The 16,524-nt window shown below is 44.5% G+C and overlaps 1 protein-coding gene across 1 annotated transcript in view; it reads left to right on the top strand.

The window, feature by feature from the left end:
* Positions 1-5,983: 5,983 nt before the first annotated feature.
* The window catches only part of LRRC8C (leucine rich repeat containing 8 VRAC subunit C), a 45,372-nt gene continuing 34,831 nt past the window's right edge, over positions 5,984-16,524 (top strand). The window contains exon 1 of the mRNA XM_054037063.1: positions 5,984-6,002. The gene's annotated coding sequence lies outside the window, so the exon portion shown is untranslated. The remainder of the gene's footprint in view (positions 6,003-16,524) is intronic.

Genomic DNA, 16,524 nt, shown 5'->3' with positions numbered 1-16,524 from the left:
CTGGAAGCTGGCTGCCCCAGCCTGTTACAGATCAGTGTCTAACTAGTTTCCTGTTGACAAATCAACTATTGGTGCTGTGAGGATGGAAGTTTGAGGCAGTTTGCTGTGATTTACCCACAGATGGTGGACATAGCTAATATACCTAAAATAATAGGTGGCTTTGAGAGAATGGGGCTCCCAAAACATCCTGGGACTCTCATGGCACAATTAGGCCCATAGTCTGCCCACCACACAATGCACATGAATGACAATTGTAAAGGATACTACTTGATGGCTGTGTTCATTCATGAGTACCAATGTGGGATGCACTGAGAGCATGCCCATACCCTGATGGAAGAGCACCTGGCAGAAGAAGGGTTAACTATACACTGAGCAGCTGCAGATGGCAGTGAAATGTACATTTGACCAGCAAAGCAAGATGGTGAGGCCTGCAAAGTCATTTGGATACCACTGTGCTCAACGCCATTCATCTTATCAGGGCGTGCTGCACACTACACAACATCTGTGAGGATAAGGGTGAGAGCTTTCACCACGAGTGGGCTCAAGATGGTGCTGGTTTACAGGCCCAGTACTGGAAACCTGAAAGTGGCCTCTGATAACAGGTGCTGGGGCCATGCAAACAATGGAAATAAGAGATGTGTGTGCCCACATCCTTGTGTTGTGTGGGGGAATGTGATGCTGTATAGTGTTGTAGTATGCATATCCATTTAGCTATCTGCTAGTGTTTTCATCTCTTTTAAGAGTCAGACTTTATTCAAAGCTTTGGATGCAATGTCCTACCTCTTCGTTGTTTCCCAAGCAGTCTCACACCAATGTGTAGTGTAAAAACCAACTACTCTTTAAAAATTAATATGGTCAGCTCAGCTGCCATTACATAAAGTATGCAAATGTTTGTAAAAGTGAAATGAACGTGAACAGGAAGGCTGGTCCAGTGCCAACTCACTAGTAATGAAATTCAAAGCTCATATAATCCCAGTTGTGTGTGTGTGTGGGGGGGAAAGAATTGGGCTAAAAGCCAGGTAACAGCCTGAGTCAACTGCAGTGAAGAGTCGTGCCTATAGCCAGCCAAGTCTGGCCCAGCTGCCAGTAACCAGCCATGTGCATTGATTTCTTATTTGTAAATGATCAGCCTTGTTCAGTAGAGAAATTGCTTGAAATAAAATCATTGGGCAGGTCGAATGATAACTTGAGCCCTTTGTCTAAATAAAATTACTTCCCACATCCTATGGGTCTGGGTGTTTTGCTTCTTTTTAGATGTCTATAAATTATACTGGAGCCTTAAATAGTTACACCTTTTAAAAAGGGCTACATTGTTTTTTGTAGCCCAGTCTTACGACATGGCATGTTACTAACTTTTTACGCTTTGGCAGTAATGTACTGCTATCATCTGGCTGTTAAATCCGGTACACTAACTGGTCCAGCACACACTAGTCTGCTGAATGGTTTCTTCTGTTATATCTAGAAGAGGACACCAGTTAAGTGGAAGGAGGTGTGTATGTGAACATCACCTAGAACCTAGTCATCATGAATTTTAAAATACTCCTTTCAAATGCTGGAATGAATGTTATGGAAAACCTTTATATAAGGTCAAATGTATATGGTGATTTACAAAGTAAAATCAAGGCAGCACTGTCACAAGAAAATGTGGAACTGTTACCTTATCTCACAGATTTAAAATGTATGCTATGTAACTGGCTGCTGTGGGAAAGAACAGCCAGCCGCAGATAATCTTTTTGTTCACAAGGAAGAAGACCTAGCACTTATTTCTGAATCAGCTCTAGAGAATATAAGACTTTATACTGTGATTCATTTTCATTTTTCTGTTAATGCTGTGTTTGTTTAAAAACAAAAACTTCCCCTCCTGTCCCAAGCTGTCCAATACCACCAAGTAAAAATACAATTCACAATCCTTGCACAAAACCAGCCCCCAATCCAACACAACATCCAGCAGCCCATCAGCAACCAGACATTAGTGAATCAAAATTATTCCACTTCTCTGATCTTTTTTAACAAAGCAACACCCACATCCTTTGCCCTCTCAGCCCTTTCAAAGGGCCGTCCAAAACAACAAATTCTGGTAGTGTTGGACTAATGGCAGCAATGGCCGAGTGATGAATGCAAGACAGACAACTCTGCTGACAGTTCCTTCTTTTCTTATTCTAAGGGAGCTGCAGCTGGAGGGTCTGCCCACTGCAGCTGTGACAATCACAGGGGAAGAGAGGTAGGAAAGTGCTATGCCATTAGGGCTTTACAAGTCAGTATCAACACCTGAAACTCCAACTGGAAACTCATAGATAGTGTACTTCATGGAGCACTGGGGCTGTGTGTTGACAGCAAGACAATCCTCTCAAGTGAGCTGCCATATCACTTCCAGAGCAGGTTGTGCATTGCAGTCAGGTGCTGGTGGAAGGCAGTCTTGGTTACCCTTGCTATCAGATCTTTTAAAAGCAGCCGGAAATCTAATCAGATCTTGAAACTGGGAACCATGGTCAAGAGGCTGATAGGTCTGTCAAGTATTCCAGCCTACCACAATCCCCTTAATTTTAATCTACATTAAGTCTCATTCACCTTGCGCTCATCCATGCCCTAATCTCATCCAGACACTGGGAAAGACAGTGAACACTTCATTCTCCCAGGCAATCCTTGTTTGCTATAGGAAATTCTCATTTACTAACGTGATGGGTGTACTGAATCCACTTCTGCAAGCTTATGTGTAAGCCCTGGCTTCTTACTGAAGCCAAGATGAGTTACTTGCACCTCACCCCATAATGAATAACCCTTTGTTTCCCAAAGATGTTTTCATAAATGAAGGTGGTTGTAAAGCTAGTGTTTTTTCTGTTCTGCAGATATAAATTATAACATATGCATGAAGAGGAAATGGAAACAAAATGATTTGCTAATTTAAAAAACTGGCAAGAAAACAAACAGCAATGTCAAGGTCAAGATCAGAAAAAAAATCTGATTTGAATTAAATCCATTTTATGCCAAGTGTGTGCAGCTCTTGTTAAAATCAGGAAACAGCTGGCCTAGATGGTCCTGATGAACTGAATACATTCTTTCTCCAGCATTGGTTCATTATGCACTTTATGATGATCTAAATGCTTGATCCTGTCTTTTAGCTACAGCTGCCCGTTTTCTGGATAGAAAAATACCATTGGATTGTTAATGGATGGTTGAATTGAATTCCAGTAGATTCATATATACTCCAGTGTGAGTATAGGCAAGGTCCTTATATATTCTATGACAAACTAGGTTCCAATTCTGCAGCAAGGTTCCTGGACCAGCCAGCTAGAGATTATGTAATTTTATTATTAATTTAATTTTTAAATGAGTTTTTTAATTAGATAAATCTGAAAATGAACAATCTAATCATCCAGCTTGTTCTGCCTGAGAGGAGGGACTTCTGCCAGCACAGCTCTGTTCCTCAGGGATGACACCTCTTCACACTCCAGCTGACACAGCTATGCCAGCAGGAATATGTAGCACAGACATAGCCCAAATTCAGAACATGGGCTAACAACTTTATTCACTATGCTCACCTCAGGCCTAGCCTTCAGATGCCGTTTTGGGCCAGCCCATCTACCATGTGAAGGAATGAAGCTAACAAGCACCACCAGTAAAAACTATGCCTCTTGGAAGGGTTGCCTACTTGAAACATGGGCATTTTCCAGTTTGCCAGGTAACTGAACATTTAAAAGGATGCAAATATATGTTTGTTATCTCCAAAGGATTAAGATTTAAGATTAAGTTTTTTAGGATTTGTTTTAGGAGTTATATAATTCTGTGGGACAGTGGGAAGGGGATAGAGAAGACAAATCAAGGCAAACCCTAATTAAATAATTATGCAATTTTATATTTTAAAACTCAGATTTGTGTGTGTATCTAATCCCCGCAGACCTGCATCACACTCTCTTTTCAGGGAAGCAGGGTGATGTGGCTCAATCACATGTAGTAAGTAATTTAACACACATATAACACAGGCCAGTCTGTTGTCTTTTGCCTATAGGGGTGGCCAACCTGAGCCTGAGAAGGAGCCAGTATTTACCAATCTACATTGCCAAAGAGCCACAGTGATACGTCAGCAGCCCCTCATCAGCTCCCCCACTCACTCCCAGTGCCTCCTACCCACCGGCAGTCCTGCTGATCAGCATCTCCCCCTCCCCGCACCTCCTGATCAGCTGTTTCGTGGCATGCAGGAGGCTCTGGGAGGGGGGAGGAGTGAGGGCATGGCAGGCTCAGAGGAGGGGATGGGAAGGGGTGGAGTGGGGGCAGGGCCTGTGGCAGAGCCAGAGTTGAGCAGTGAGCACCCCCCGGCACAGTGGAAAGTTGGCGCTTGTAGCTCCAGCCCCGGAGTTGGTGCCTATACAAGGAGCCGCATATTAATTTCTGACGAGCCGCATGTGGCTCCGGAGCCACAGGTTGGCCACCCCTGGCCTATAGGGACATGCTCTTTCACATAATATGACTATCAACACAGACTGCCAGATTGCTGATCTAGATGAATAAAATAGTTTCTCACATAAGTACTGAAATCAAATAGGTGTGAGTATCTACTTACCAATGTGGCTAAGTGGTTAATGAATTAGCCCAGATAATATCAAGATCTAGCAGTACCTGAATAAAATGACTGACGAAGAAAGAAAAAAAGAAAACTACTCCCAATAAATTAAAACGTAGTTCCTAGTGAGTGATGTAGGCCTACATCCAGTCAGGATCATGGCCTTCGGTTCTTTACATTTCCTTTCCCATTGGGTTTTATTTTGAAATTGCTCTCTTATATTTAATTCTGTGTACATGTAAGCTGCTCTTGTGTCCCTAAAAGCTGTCTAACTACTGTCCAATTGGTTATACCTAAAACTTCACATAGATGTGGCTTCTAAACATCTATTTTTTAAAAAAATCTACAATTCCCTAAGCTTTATTGGGGACACGAACTAAAACATGTTTTGCTCTTCCGCTCCCCCTGCTGGCACTAGAGCAGATTTGTAAAGGACAACTTTAACATGATCCAGGATGAAAAATTCAGGGCTATTTATTTTTAAAAGCATGATCCATGTTTTTTCATGAAATAAAAGATGAAAACACTATTATTTGAATTGAAACCTTCCCCAGCTGCTCAGCGAATGCAGGATTGGGCAAGTGTGTGGAAACCGAAGTGTTACATCTGATTTCAATTTTAGTCTTCATTTGCATGCCCCAAATAGGATAAAATGTAAAAAGCACATGCCCCTCGTAAGTGGGAGCAAAGCAAATGAGGTTCGTAAAAGTCAGGTTTAATGAAACCAAGGTATCCTAAGGTGGGTGAACACGCTGATTTTTTCAATGTGTCTTTTCCCTGCTGCTGTCGCTGTAACAAGCCTTACTCGCAGAGCGGGGCTGATCTCCCGAGTGAGGCTGGAGCCCAATGGAGAGGTACCAACACAACCTACCTTCACTTCCCGCCCCATCGGCACCAGAAGGAGAGGGGTGATTCAAGGGAAAGCAAGTCATGGCTGTTCAGGAAAACGTCTCCTTTGAGCTGGGAGAAGGGATCAGCAGCGGTGCTGGGGAGTTTGTCACCAATCACAAAGCGCTGAGCAGAGCCCCACCCATCCTGGCAGGGGGATCCGTAGCCGGGCAGGGCAAGGCATCGGGGCCGAGCGCAGCCCGGGGTACAGAAATCCCCTCCCCCCTCGGCAGCTCCCCGCCCCGCTCGCCAGCTGGCTTCCTGCCACCGCCCCAGTCCTGGGGCAGGACCGGCGCTAGCTCATTTGTGCTGCCTCGTCTGTCCCTCCTGCCCAGCCCTGCCCGGGGAGCTTCTCTTCGCCTCGTGCTGCAGTGACTCAGCTGGGAAGGTGTTTTCTCGGGTGTGATGTAAAAACAGCCCTGGGCGGCTCCCACCGCAATTTCACCCTGAATTTTTTAATCCTCCCCCATTATCAATCCATTTCTGGCTCGGATCCTATCACTGTATAATGGATCCATCCATCCGCTGGGCGGCGGTTCCCATTGCACTTGGGCAGGTAAGTGCCGGAGATGTGATTTAAAAGACTTCGCTCGCGGGCAGGGTTTATAATGGAAAATACCATCACTTTGCTGCATGATGTGTGGGTTACACAGGCAGGCCTGGTCCTGGCCGTTGCAGGCCAGGATGTTTGTGCATTGAGGTGGGGCCAGTAGCGCTCAGACTGTTAGGGCTGCTGAGACAAGCTGGTGTTTCCAAGTGCTGTAAATGTGCGGGGCACTCGCACCAGAAGTAGAGCCGAGGAGAGCAGAGGCTGGAGATCAAAGGACTTTGCCAAATCCACAGGAGCCCGCAGGCTGCCTGCAGGTGACCTTGACCTGAGAATGCCCCGGATTGGAATGGGGCTGGCGCGTGCATGTGGGAATTGCAGCAGAGCCAACACCAGTACTAGCAGTAACTGAAACTGTGTTTCCAGGCCCCAGAGATGTCACTTGATCATGGTTCTGAAAGTAAATATGCCACTCAGCTGACAGGGATCATAGATTCATAGATTCTAGGACTGGAAGGGACCTCGAGAGGTCATCGAGTCCAGTCCCCTGCCCGCATGGCAGGACCAAATACTGCCTAGACCATCCCTAATAGACATTTATCTAACCTACTCTTAAATATCTCCAGAGACGGAGATTCCACAACCTCCCTAGGCAATTTGTTCCAGTGTTTAACCACCCTGACAGTTAGGAACTTTTTCCTAATGTCCAATCTAGACCTCCCTTGCTGCAGTTTAAACCCATTGTTTCTGGTTCTATCCTTAGAGGCTAAGGTGAACAAGTTCTCTCCCTCCTCCTTATGACACCCTTTTATATACCTGAAAACTGCTATCATGTCCCCTCTCAGTCTTCTCTTTTCCAAACTAAACAAACCCAATTCTTTCAGCCTTCCTTCATAGGTCATGTTCTCAAGACCTTTAATCATTCTTGTTGCTCTTCTTTGGACCCTTTCCAGTTTCTCCACATCTTTTTTAAAATGCGGCGCCCAGAACTGGACACAATACTCCAGCTGAGGCCTAACCAGAGCAGAGTAGAGCGGAAGAATGACTTCTCGTGTCTTGCTCACAACACACCTGTTAATGCATCCCAGAATCATGTTTGCTTTTTTTGCAACAGCATCACACTGTTGACTCATATTTAGCTTGTGGTCCACTATAACCCCTAGATCCCTTTCTGCCGTACTCCTTCCTAGACAGTCTTTTCCCATTCTGTATGTGTGAAATTGATTTTTCCTTCCTAAGTGGAGCACTTTGCATTTGTCTTTGTTAAACTTCATCCTGTTTAACTCAGACCATTTCTCCAATTTGTCCAGATCATTTTGAATTATGACCCTGTCCTCCAAAGTAGTTGCAATCCCTCCCAGTTTGGTATCATCCGCAAACTTAATAAGCGTACTTTCTATGCCAATATCTAAGTCGTTGATGAAGATATTGAACAGAGCCGGTCCCAAAACAGACCCCTGCGGTACCCCACTCGTTACGCCTTTCCAGCAGGATTGGGAACCATTAATAACAACTCTCTGAGTACGATTATCCAGCCAGTTATGCACCCACCTTATAGTAGCCCCATCTAATTTGTATTTGCCTAGTTTATCGATAAGAATATCATGCGAGACCGTATCAAATGCCTTACTAAAGTCTAGGTATACCACATCCACCGCTTCACCCTTATCCACAAGGCTCGTTATCCTATCAAAGAAAGCTATCAGATTGGTTTGACATGATTTGTTCTTCACAAATCCATGCTGGCTATTCCCTATCACCTTACCACCTTCCAAGTGTTGGCAGACGATTTCCTTAATTACTTGCTCCATTATCTTCCCTGGCACAGAAGTTAAACTAACTGGTCTGTAGTTACCTGGGTTGTTTTTATTTCCCTTTTTATAGATGGGCACTATATTTGCCCTTTTCCAGTCTTCTGGAATCTCTCCCGTCTCCCATGACTTTCCAAAGATAGTAGCTAGAGGCTCAGATACCTCCTCTATTAGCTCCTTGAGTATTCTAGGATGCATTTCATCAGGCCCGGGTGACTTGCAGGCATCTAACTTTTCTAAGTGATGTTTAACTTGTTCTTTTTTTATTTTATCCGCTAAACCTACCCCCTTCCCATTAGCATTCACTATGTTAGGCATTCCTTCAGACTTCTCGGTGAAGACCGAAACAAAGAAGTCATTAAGCATCTCTGCCATTTCCAAGTTTCCTGTTACTGTTTCTCCCTCTTCACTAAGCAGTGGGCCTACCCTGTCTTTGGTCTTCCTCTTGCTTCTAATGTATTGATAAAAAAAGTCTTCTTGTTTCCTTTTATTCCCGTAGCTAGTTTGAGCTCATTTTGTGCCTTTGCCTTTCTAATCTTGCCCCTGCATTCCTGTGTTGTTTGCCTATATTCATCCTTTGTAATCTGTCCTAGTTTCCATTTTTTATATGACTCCTTTTTATTTTTTAGATCGTGCAAGATCTTGTGGTTAAGCCAAGGTGGTCTTTTGCCACATTTTCTATCTTTCCTAACCAGCGGAATAGCTTGCTTTTGGGCCCTTAATAGCGTCCCTTTGAAAAACTGCCAACTCTCCTCAGTTGTTTTTCCCCTCAGTCTTGATTCCCATGGGACCTTACCTATCAGCTCTCTGAGCTTCCCAAAATCTGCCTTCCTGAAATCCATTGTCTCTATTTTGCTGTTCTCCCTTCTACCCTTCCTTAGAATTGCAAAGTCTATGATTTCATGATCACTTTCACCCAGGCTGCCTTCTACTTTCACATTCTCAACGAGTTCCTCCCTATTTGTTAAAATCAAGTCTAGAACAGCTTCCCCCCTAGTCGCTTTTTCAACCTTCTGAAATAAAAAGTTGTCTCCAATGCAGTCCAAGAATTTGTTGGATAGTCTGTTCCCTGCTGTGTTATTTTCCCAACATATATCCGGATAGTTGAAGTCCCCCATCACCACCAAATCTTGGGCTTTGGATGATTTTGTTAGTTGCTTGAAAAAAGCCTCATCCACCTCTTCCACCTGGTTAGGTGGCCTGTAGTAGACGCCTAGCATGACATCTCCCTTGTTTTTTGCCCCTTTAAGCCTAACCCAGAGACTCTCAACACTTCCGTCTCCTATGTCCATCTCTACCTCAGTCCAAGTGTGTACATTTTTAATATATAAGGCAACACCTCCTCCCTTTTTCCCCTGTCTATCCTTCCTGAGCAAGCTGTACCCATCCACACCAACATTCCAATCATGTGTATTATCCCACCAAGTTTCAGTGATGCCAACAATGTCATAGTTGTATTTATTTATTAGCACTTCCAGTTCTTCCTGCTTATTCCCCATACTTCTCGCATTTGTATATAGGCATCTAAGATACTGGTTTGATCTTTCCTCCCAGTTTTTTCCTGACTCTCCTTTCTCTCTGCCAATATAGCCCACACTCCCTCTTGTTTCCGACTCATTTCCCCGGTCTCCATGTTCCCCACTTACCTGTGGGCTTTGCTCACCTGTCCCCGTCGAACCTAGTTTAAAGCCCTCCTCACTAGGTTAGCCAGTCTGTGTCCGAATAGGGTCTTCCCTCTCCTCGAAAGGTGAACGCCATCTCTGCCTAGCAGTCCTTCCTCGAATAGCATCCCGTGGTCTAGGAAGCCAAAGCCCTCCTGGCGACACCATCTTCGCAGCCAGGCATTCACCTCCATGATGCATCTGTCTCTGCCCGGGCCCCTACCTTTAACAGGAAGAATTGAAGAGAATACCACCTGTGCTCCAAACTCCTTCACCCGTGCTCCCAGAGCCCTGTAGTCACTCTTGATCCGCTCAGTGTCACACCGCGCAGTATCATTTGTGCCCACATGGATGAGTAGCATGGGGTAGTAGTCAGAGGGCCGGATAATCCTCGACAATGCCTCCGTAATGTCTCGGATACGGGCCCCCGGCAGGCAGCATACCTCCCGAGATGAAATGTCAGGGCGACAGATGGGCGCCTCCGTCCCCCTCAGCAGAGAGTCTCCGACCACCACTACCCTACGTTTCCTATTCGCAGTGGTGGCAGCAGACTCTCCAGCCTTAGGGGTACGAGGCTTCTCCTCCTTTACTGTAGGGAGTGATTCCTTCTTTCCTGTATCAAGAAGAGCATAACGGTTACCTATAACCACGGCAGGAGGGTTCGGAGCAAGGGTGGAGCACTGCCTGCTGCCAGAAGTAACCAGCTGCCAGCGTCCACCCTGAGCCATCTCCTCCTCCACCAGTGGTGTATCAGCAGTCCTGTGTACTGGGACAGCTACCTCAGCTGTCTCCACATGGACACTGTCGAGGAATTGCTCGTGGATACGGATGCTCCTCAACCTAGCCACCTCCTCCTGTAGCTCTCCCACCTGCTGCCTGAGAGATTCCACCAGCAGGCACCTTTCACATTGGATGGTCCCCCCAGCCTGGATATCAGTAAGTGGAAATTGCAAGTTACAGTCTTTGCAAAACCACACCAGGATCTGGGTAGAGGCATCCATGCTTAGGCACTCTGTCTGGCTACAGGCACAGGTGGAGGAGACAGCAGCAGTGCTGGCACAGGTGTTGCGGGTCTTCCTAACCATCGTAAGCCTCCCTCTGTCAAACTCCCGTCTGCAGCCCCCTGTCAGCAGAGGCTTCTAGCTTTCAAACCTTCCTTTGAAGCTCACAGCTTCCAACTGCCAGCCACAGCACACGGTCCTTCAAACAACCAAAACAAACAAACAGACTGACAAACACAAGCTCAGCACACAGCAAGTAACCCTCAAACACAAACAAACACACACTACAGACAGTCACTTACCCCAAAAGGTTGCTGTATTGCTCCTCCTTCACCTGGAGAACTCCCTTGCGAAACTCCCTGTTAGCAGCCCCTGGTGGCTTGTGCGCTGCTTTATAAAGCCCTGGCCTGTATGAATGCCCCGCCCACTGATTAAGGCTCAGCCACTTACCAGAGGCTTCTAGCTTTCAAACCTTCCTTTGAAGCTCACAGCTTCCAACTGCCAGCCACAGCACACGGTCCTTCAAACAACCAAAACAAACAAACAGACTGACAAACACAAGCTCAGCACACAGCAAGTAACCCTCAATCAGCAGCCACTGACTCCAGTGGTTACACGTTGAACTTCATGCAGTTCATTAGCATTTTGATGAACTGCCGAAGGATCATCAGAACCCATGACAGTGGTTAAAACTCCCCCCGGATTCAGGCATACCAGCCTGGCATTCCTAATTTGGCTTCAAATGCCTTTTTAAATATGTTTCCGGTTTGGTCCAGAGTGTACAACAACTTGGTCTTTTAGAGCTTGAAGTCTCCAAAACAAGCAGCTGCTGTAGCTAGAATGTAGGAGGAAAGGAATAAAGAGGTGTTGGGAGAAATTTCAAACTATGATTGGGTTCCATATCTTTAAGATGACTTTTACAAACCGTCTAATTTGGTAAAATAAATAAAATGTATTCTGGCCTCAAACCGCCCATCCCACATGTGAAATAGAATGAACTTTGAAAGGAGGAGAAATAAGGGAGGGGAGAGGGGAAGGCAAAGTTGAATTTAGGAAGAGTGTCGTTCACAATTGAAAACCCCACCCAGGAAGACTGCCTGTACAACGTGCTCCTTCACTTTTAGTGCAATTCCTTTATGATCTTAGGGGGGGAAATTCTTGATCCAAAAATACCATCTGGTGCATAATAAGTATGACAGGAACAAAGCAGGAAGGTGGGCATAGCTCCAGGGCCAGAGTTAAGGTTGTTTGGGAGACTGTAATTGTGAATTTCTATGCTGCCAAATGTTGGGGGGGTGGAGTTGGAATAACATATGATTTCCTGTCTTTTAAATGGTTTATTGTTATTGTTTTATACAAAATTACAGTGTTCTTGTAAAGTTTATAGCACTTGAGTCAGTGATTGTTTGTTTTCAGTCCAATAGCAGTTTAACAAAAACTTTTTTATGCAGGAACGGTTTGACACAGAGAAAGCAGAGTGTGGTGTGGAGGCTCCCAGTCATACTCCAAGAGAAGATCTTTGCTATTAAACATTCTCTCTCCTTCTGCTTTAATTTACTGTCATGTCTACCAGTGTTTCAATGAGGTCAAAGAAACCTCGAGTTGGGACTTGTGTAAAGTTCCAAGAGTTATGACTGCTCTGTAACATGCATCTGTTTGACATTGCATGTAACATCCTTAGGGAGCATTATTCTAGCGTGAACCGTCTATTAGTGTTTCATAGGTGGCTATGTGGTCTGGAGGAAAAAGCACCAATGTGGGAGGCAGATGGTTATATTGTTATTACTTTGTTTTATTATTTGTATCGCAGTAGTCATGTACCAGGACAACATTGTGCTACACACTGTATAAGCACTGAACAAAGAGACAGTCCCTACCCCCAAATTGCTTACAAATCTAAGTATAAGATAGACTTATCTTATACTTATCCAGTGGGTGGCTGCAGACAGACAGACTGGGGAGTACAAAGAAACACTGGGACAATATTGGTCAGCATGATAAGTAGTGGTCTGAGCACACCAGCAGCTCACTGTGAGCTGATAGGTAGCAAGAAGATGTGGAGGCTGCAAAGGCCCTAGAAAGTGAAGACAAGTAGTTTGTTTGTTTGTGATAGAGAAAGGGAAACCAGGACAGGGATTCAAGAAAGGAGTGACATCAATGCACCAAGCTAGGGAAATGATCTTTGCAGCAGCATTCTGAAGGACAAGAGTGGGGCAAGCTGGGATTTGTCAAGGCCAGAGAAGAGGATGTTGTAGTAATTGAGACATGAGTAAATGAGACATGAGAATGGATGTAGCTTTGTGGAGAGGGAGGAAAGGCTGTATCTTAGAGGTGCTGTGCAGGAAACATTGGCAAAATTTAGAAACAGTGTGAATGTGTTCTATTCCTGACTCCGATGTCTACATGGTGCCTGCCTCAGTTTCCTCCATTGTAAAATGGAACAGATAATACTTTACCTTACAGGGATGTTGTATGGGTTAATTAATGTTTTTACAGAATGTTGCATATTCAAAGTTACAGAAATGTTAGGTAAAAATTTAATATTTATTAGCCATAAAGAATAGGGCAAAGCAGCTATGGCATCATTCCATCATTGTCCTTCAAGCTGTGTTAATCAATGAGAGGAATAACATGACTGTCCTGTAGTACTTCCTTGGATTTACACAGATGGTTTCTGCATTTTCCTGCATGTCTGTTGGTGCTGGACCAACAACGGAAACAGCAACAATAGTAGCAGCTTGAGAGATTGTTTGGAAGTATGTTGCAGGAACATACAGTATCTATTTTTTCAGTTCCACACAAATGCCTCTGTGTATGATCGAAAGAATGTTGCAGAACTAGATTTCTGCAAAATATTCCCATTGAACCCCAAAGCCGTTCAGATGGAGCCTTGGGTCCAAGGTTTGATGTGCTCAAAAGCCCCAGCCAAAAGTCAGTGAAATGGGCTGAGTTGGTTTGTCTATAGAGCTGGGAAGCTGCCAGCTCCGCTTCCTCGAGCCTATCAGATTCTGTGCCCACGGATGGTATCTAAGGAAAAAGAGGATCTCCCAGGGCCTGCTAGAGAAGCAGATATCCTTTGGGGTGGGGTCAGGGCAAAGAGGTTCCCCTGCAAGGTTTGAATTAGTTGAACCCTGTGGGTCAGTTTCCTCCACCCTTACTCATACCTTACTTGGAAAGTACTTTCATAGATCTTATTTCTGGAGTTAGGTACTAGCCGGCATGAGCAAGGGTGACAGTATCTGTCTCTGAATGAACGTGCAAGGGTTGGGTTTCTAGGGCTTGTGAACCAAACTGCAGGAGTCAGATTTTTAATCAAAAGCTGCAGGGCTTGTATTCCTACATAGAATCTTTAGCTGGCTGCTAATTGTCATTGTGCCTGTCCCCCTATGCCTAATGAGAAAACCTGTTTTAATCATCCATTTATTATGGCAAAATGGACACAGACCGCTCACTGACTCGATTACCACTGTGTTTAGTTAGAAGAATAGTAGATTTGGTTTCATACGGCAAATCATATCATTGGACAGAATACTATTTATAGTGCACGAACCGTGTATTGATTTGCAATCAGAACCTGCTCCTGGGATATCAGATACCTTTATTAGGCTAATAAAGCCTTTTCACATCTCAGCTTTCTTCAGTCTTTGCTATAGGAAGTGCAACAAAATCGGCTGGTTTTTAGACCACATGCAAAACCTTTGTTTAGATGCTCTTCTACATTTGTCTTTCTAACTTCCATGAAACAGATCCTATTCCAGGAAATTCCTCACATTACCTGCAGTTGTGTGCTTTATCTGATGTCATATTTCTAAATTAAAATAGTTCAATTAATTTCCACTTGTTTGAGATTTCTGGAAGGCTTTGTCATATTTGATCATCTAAAAGGGTTTAGATGCAATGAAGCAGGTAACACACCACATCCAAAATGCACAATCAGCCATTCAAATAAATTATTAAAAATAGATTTGGATGAGAAAATGCCTCCTATGTGCTCTAAGTCCATTAAAAATCTCCAAATGTACATATGTAATCCTTAGCCACAGTAAATGTTCAGACAATTAATTTCCCCCTGTTGAACAAATGAACCATTATACTATACACTGGATCAAGTACAGCACAGCCTACAGCTAGCCCAAAACAAAGTTCTCAAACATTCTCCCCCCCCCTCAGCCTTTGTACTCATAATAAACAAAAACATCTCACAACTCTAGCAGCACACGTGCATCTATTTAAATACAGGCCATAGCTACACTCTTTGACTGCTAAGAATTAGGAGTAACTTCTTAACAACAACAAAAAGTTGTATCTAACCCAAGAAATATCTCAGCTTTTTATTTTGAATTAACAGACTTGCAAAATAGCACCCTTAAATCTTTGTTGGTTGGTGTGACTGGGGCTAGTTTTTCATATATACATAAATCTCTGGCAATGCAGCTTAGGCTCCTCAGACAAGTATTCAAATCACACTGCAACCAGGCACACAGAACAGATCTGAGAAGGAAAGAACGGGCTCCAGCACTACAATGGTAGGTCTATCTTTCAGTGGGGTGGGTCGGGAATGGCTGGTGGCCAAGAACTAGAGTAGAAAGAGCACTTTCAAAAATAAAGACATACAGACTCCAGAGCTGAGCTGTGCCCAGCATGTAACAGAGAAAGGGAAAGGAGGCAACTCAGGGAGTGGCTGGCCCATTAAGGGGAGTTGGATGTAGCTATATCCATGATAGATTTGCTACATCTCAGCTGAGACTGATCAGATAGGGATCAGGTGATTATAAAAGCCAGCAAGTAGGTCAGTTGGGTAGAGTGTGACCAGGCAGCCTGTTGCTCATGGAGGAGAGCTACAGGAAACAGGCAGAGAGAGAGCGAGAGTGCGCATGTGCGACTCTGTAGGGAATAGATATGCCCCTGCAGTGGGTTAGGGGGAAGGGATAGTTAATGTGATGTACTGTTTACATGTGAAAGAAATAAAGCTGAAGCCTTCTGAAAAGGGGCCTGAACAAGACTTTGGGCATGGACTTACTTCTTCCTAGGTTGAGGGGACAGGCCAGTAGTCTACAGGTCAAAGGTAGGTTTATGCCTCAGGGACTTGTTCAATCTAAAGGTTGCTCTAATTTATGCCTGGCTGTCCTGATCCCAAGGGGCTGTTCAAGCAATCAAAAGTGCAGTGGTTCCCTGGCCACCATGCTCATTTTCCCTCCGGGACATCCCCTTCACTGACTCTAAATCATGCGGGTGGCAGGAGGAATTCTCTGTATGCAAGAGGAATCCACAGGTGGCCTATTAAGCTGGCTTTTAGCTTCTTTTCCCCTTCAGAGTGGCATGAAGTGGTCAGACACCCACCCCAAGACTTTCAACAGATTAAGGAAAACCATTTTCTAGTAATGGCTCAGGACCAAAGTCATCCTTATTGAAAAACAACAAAGAGGTTCTAATAACTGTGTGTAGTGTATGCCAATCCATGGTTGTGTCTGTGGGTCATAAAAGGGAAACTCACCCAATGTGATCAAGTGTATGCCAATCCATGGTTGTGTCTGTGGGTCATAAAAGGGAAACTCACCCAATGTGATCAAGTGTATCCCATCCATGGCTGTGGGTGTGTGAATAAAAGGTAACCATGGTCCACAAAAATCCATAGCTTCCACCAACAAAGATGTGGAAACAATGGAGTAATATGGTGCTTGGGAACTAGAAAAGTAGTGGGGCCCATTCATTCGGTGCTTGTGACAAGCCCATTGATATTGGAAATGCTGGGCCCAGTTCTCCCCTCTGTTATGCTGATTTTACACACACCTTCAATGGAGTTATACCAGAATAAAACTAGTGTAACATTGTGGCGCAATAGGCCTGTTTTACCTATTCTGATTGTAGCAGGATGAACATATCGAGACTATAGTACATGTGAAAACTGGTGCCAGAACACACTATAGTGGCTAATGTCCCAATGCCTACTGTTAGAAATGCCAAAATATGAGTCTTATGAGCTGACCTGGGACATTGGTTCTAGGTACCCAATCTCTGCTAACTACAGAGGAGCCTAAGGCCATTTCACACATACAGA

The sequence above is a fragment of the Malaclemys terrapin genome, chromosome 8 (assembly GCF_027887155.1).
Source record: "Malaclemys terrapin pileata isolate rMalTer1 chromosome 8, rMalTer1.hap1, whole genome shotgun sequence".
In the NCBI taxonomy this organism is placed as follows: Eukaryota; Metazoa; Chordata; order Testudines; family Emydidae; genus Malaclemys; species Malaclemys terrapin.
The sequence above is the reverse complement of the archived record's forward strand: the minus strand, read 5'-3'. Positions and strand labels throughout refer to the sequence as shown.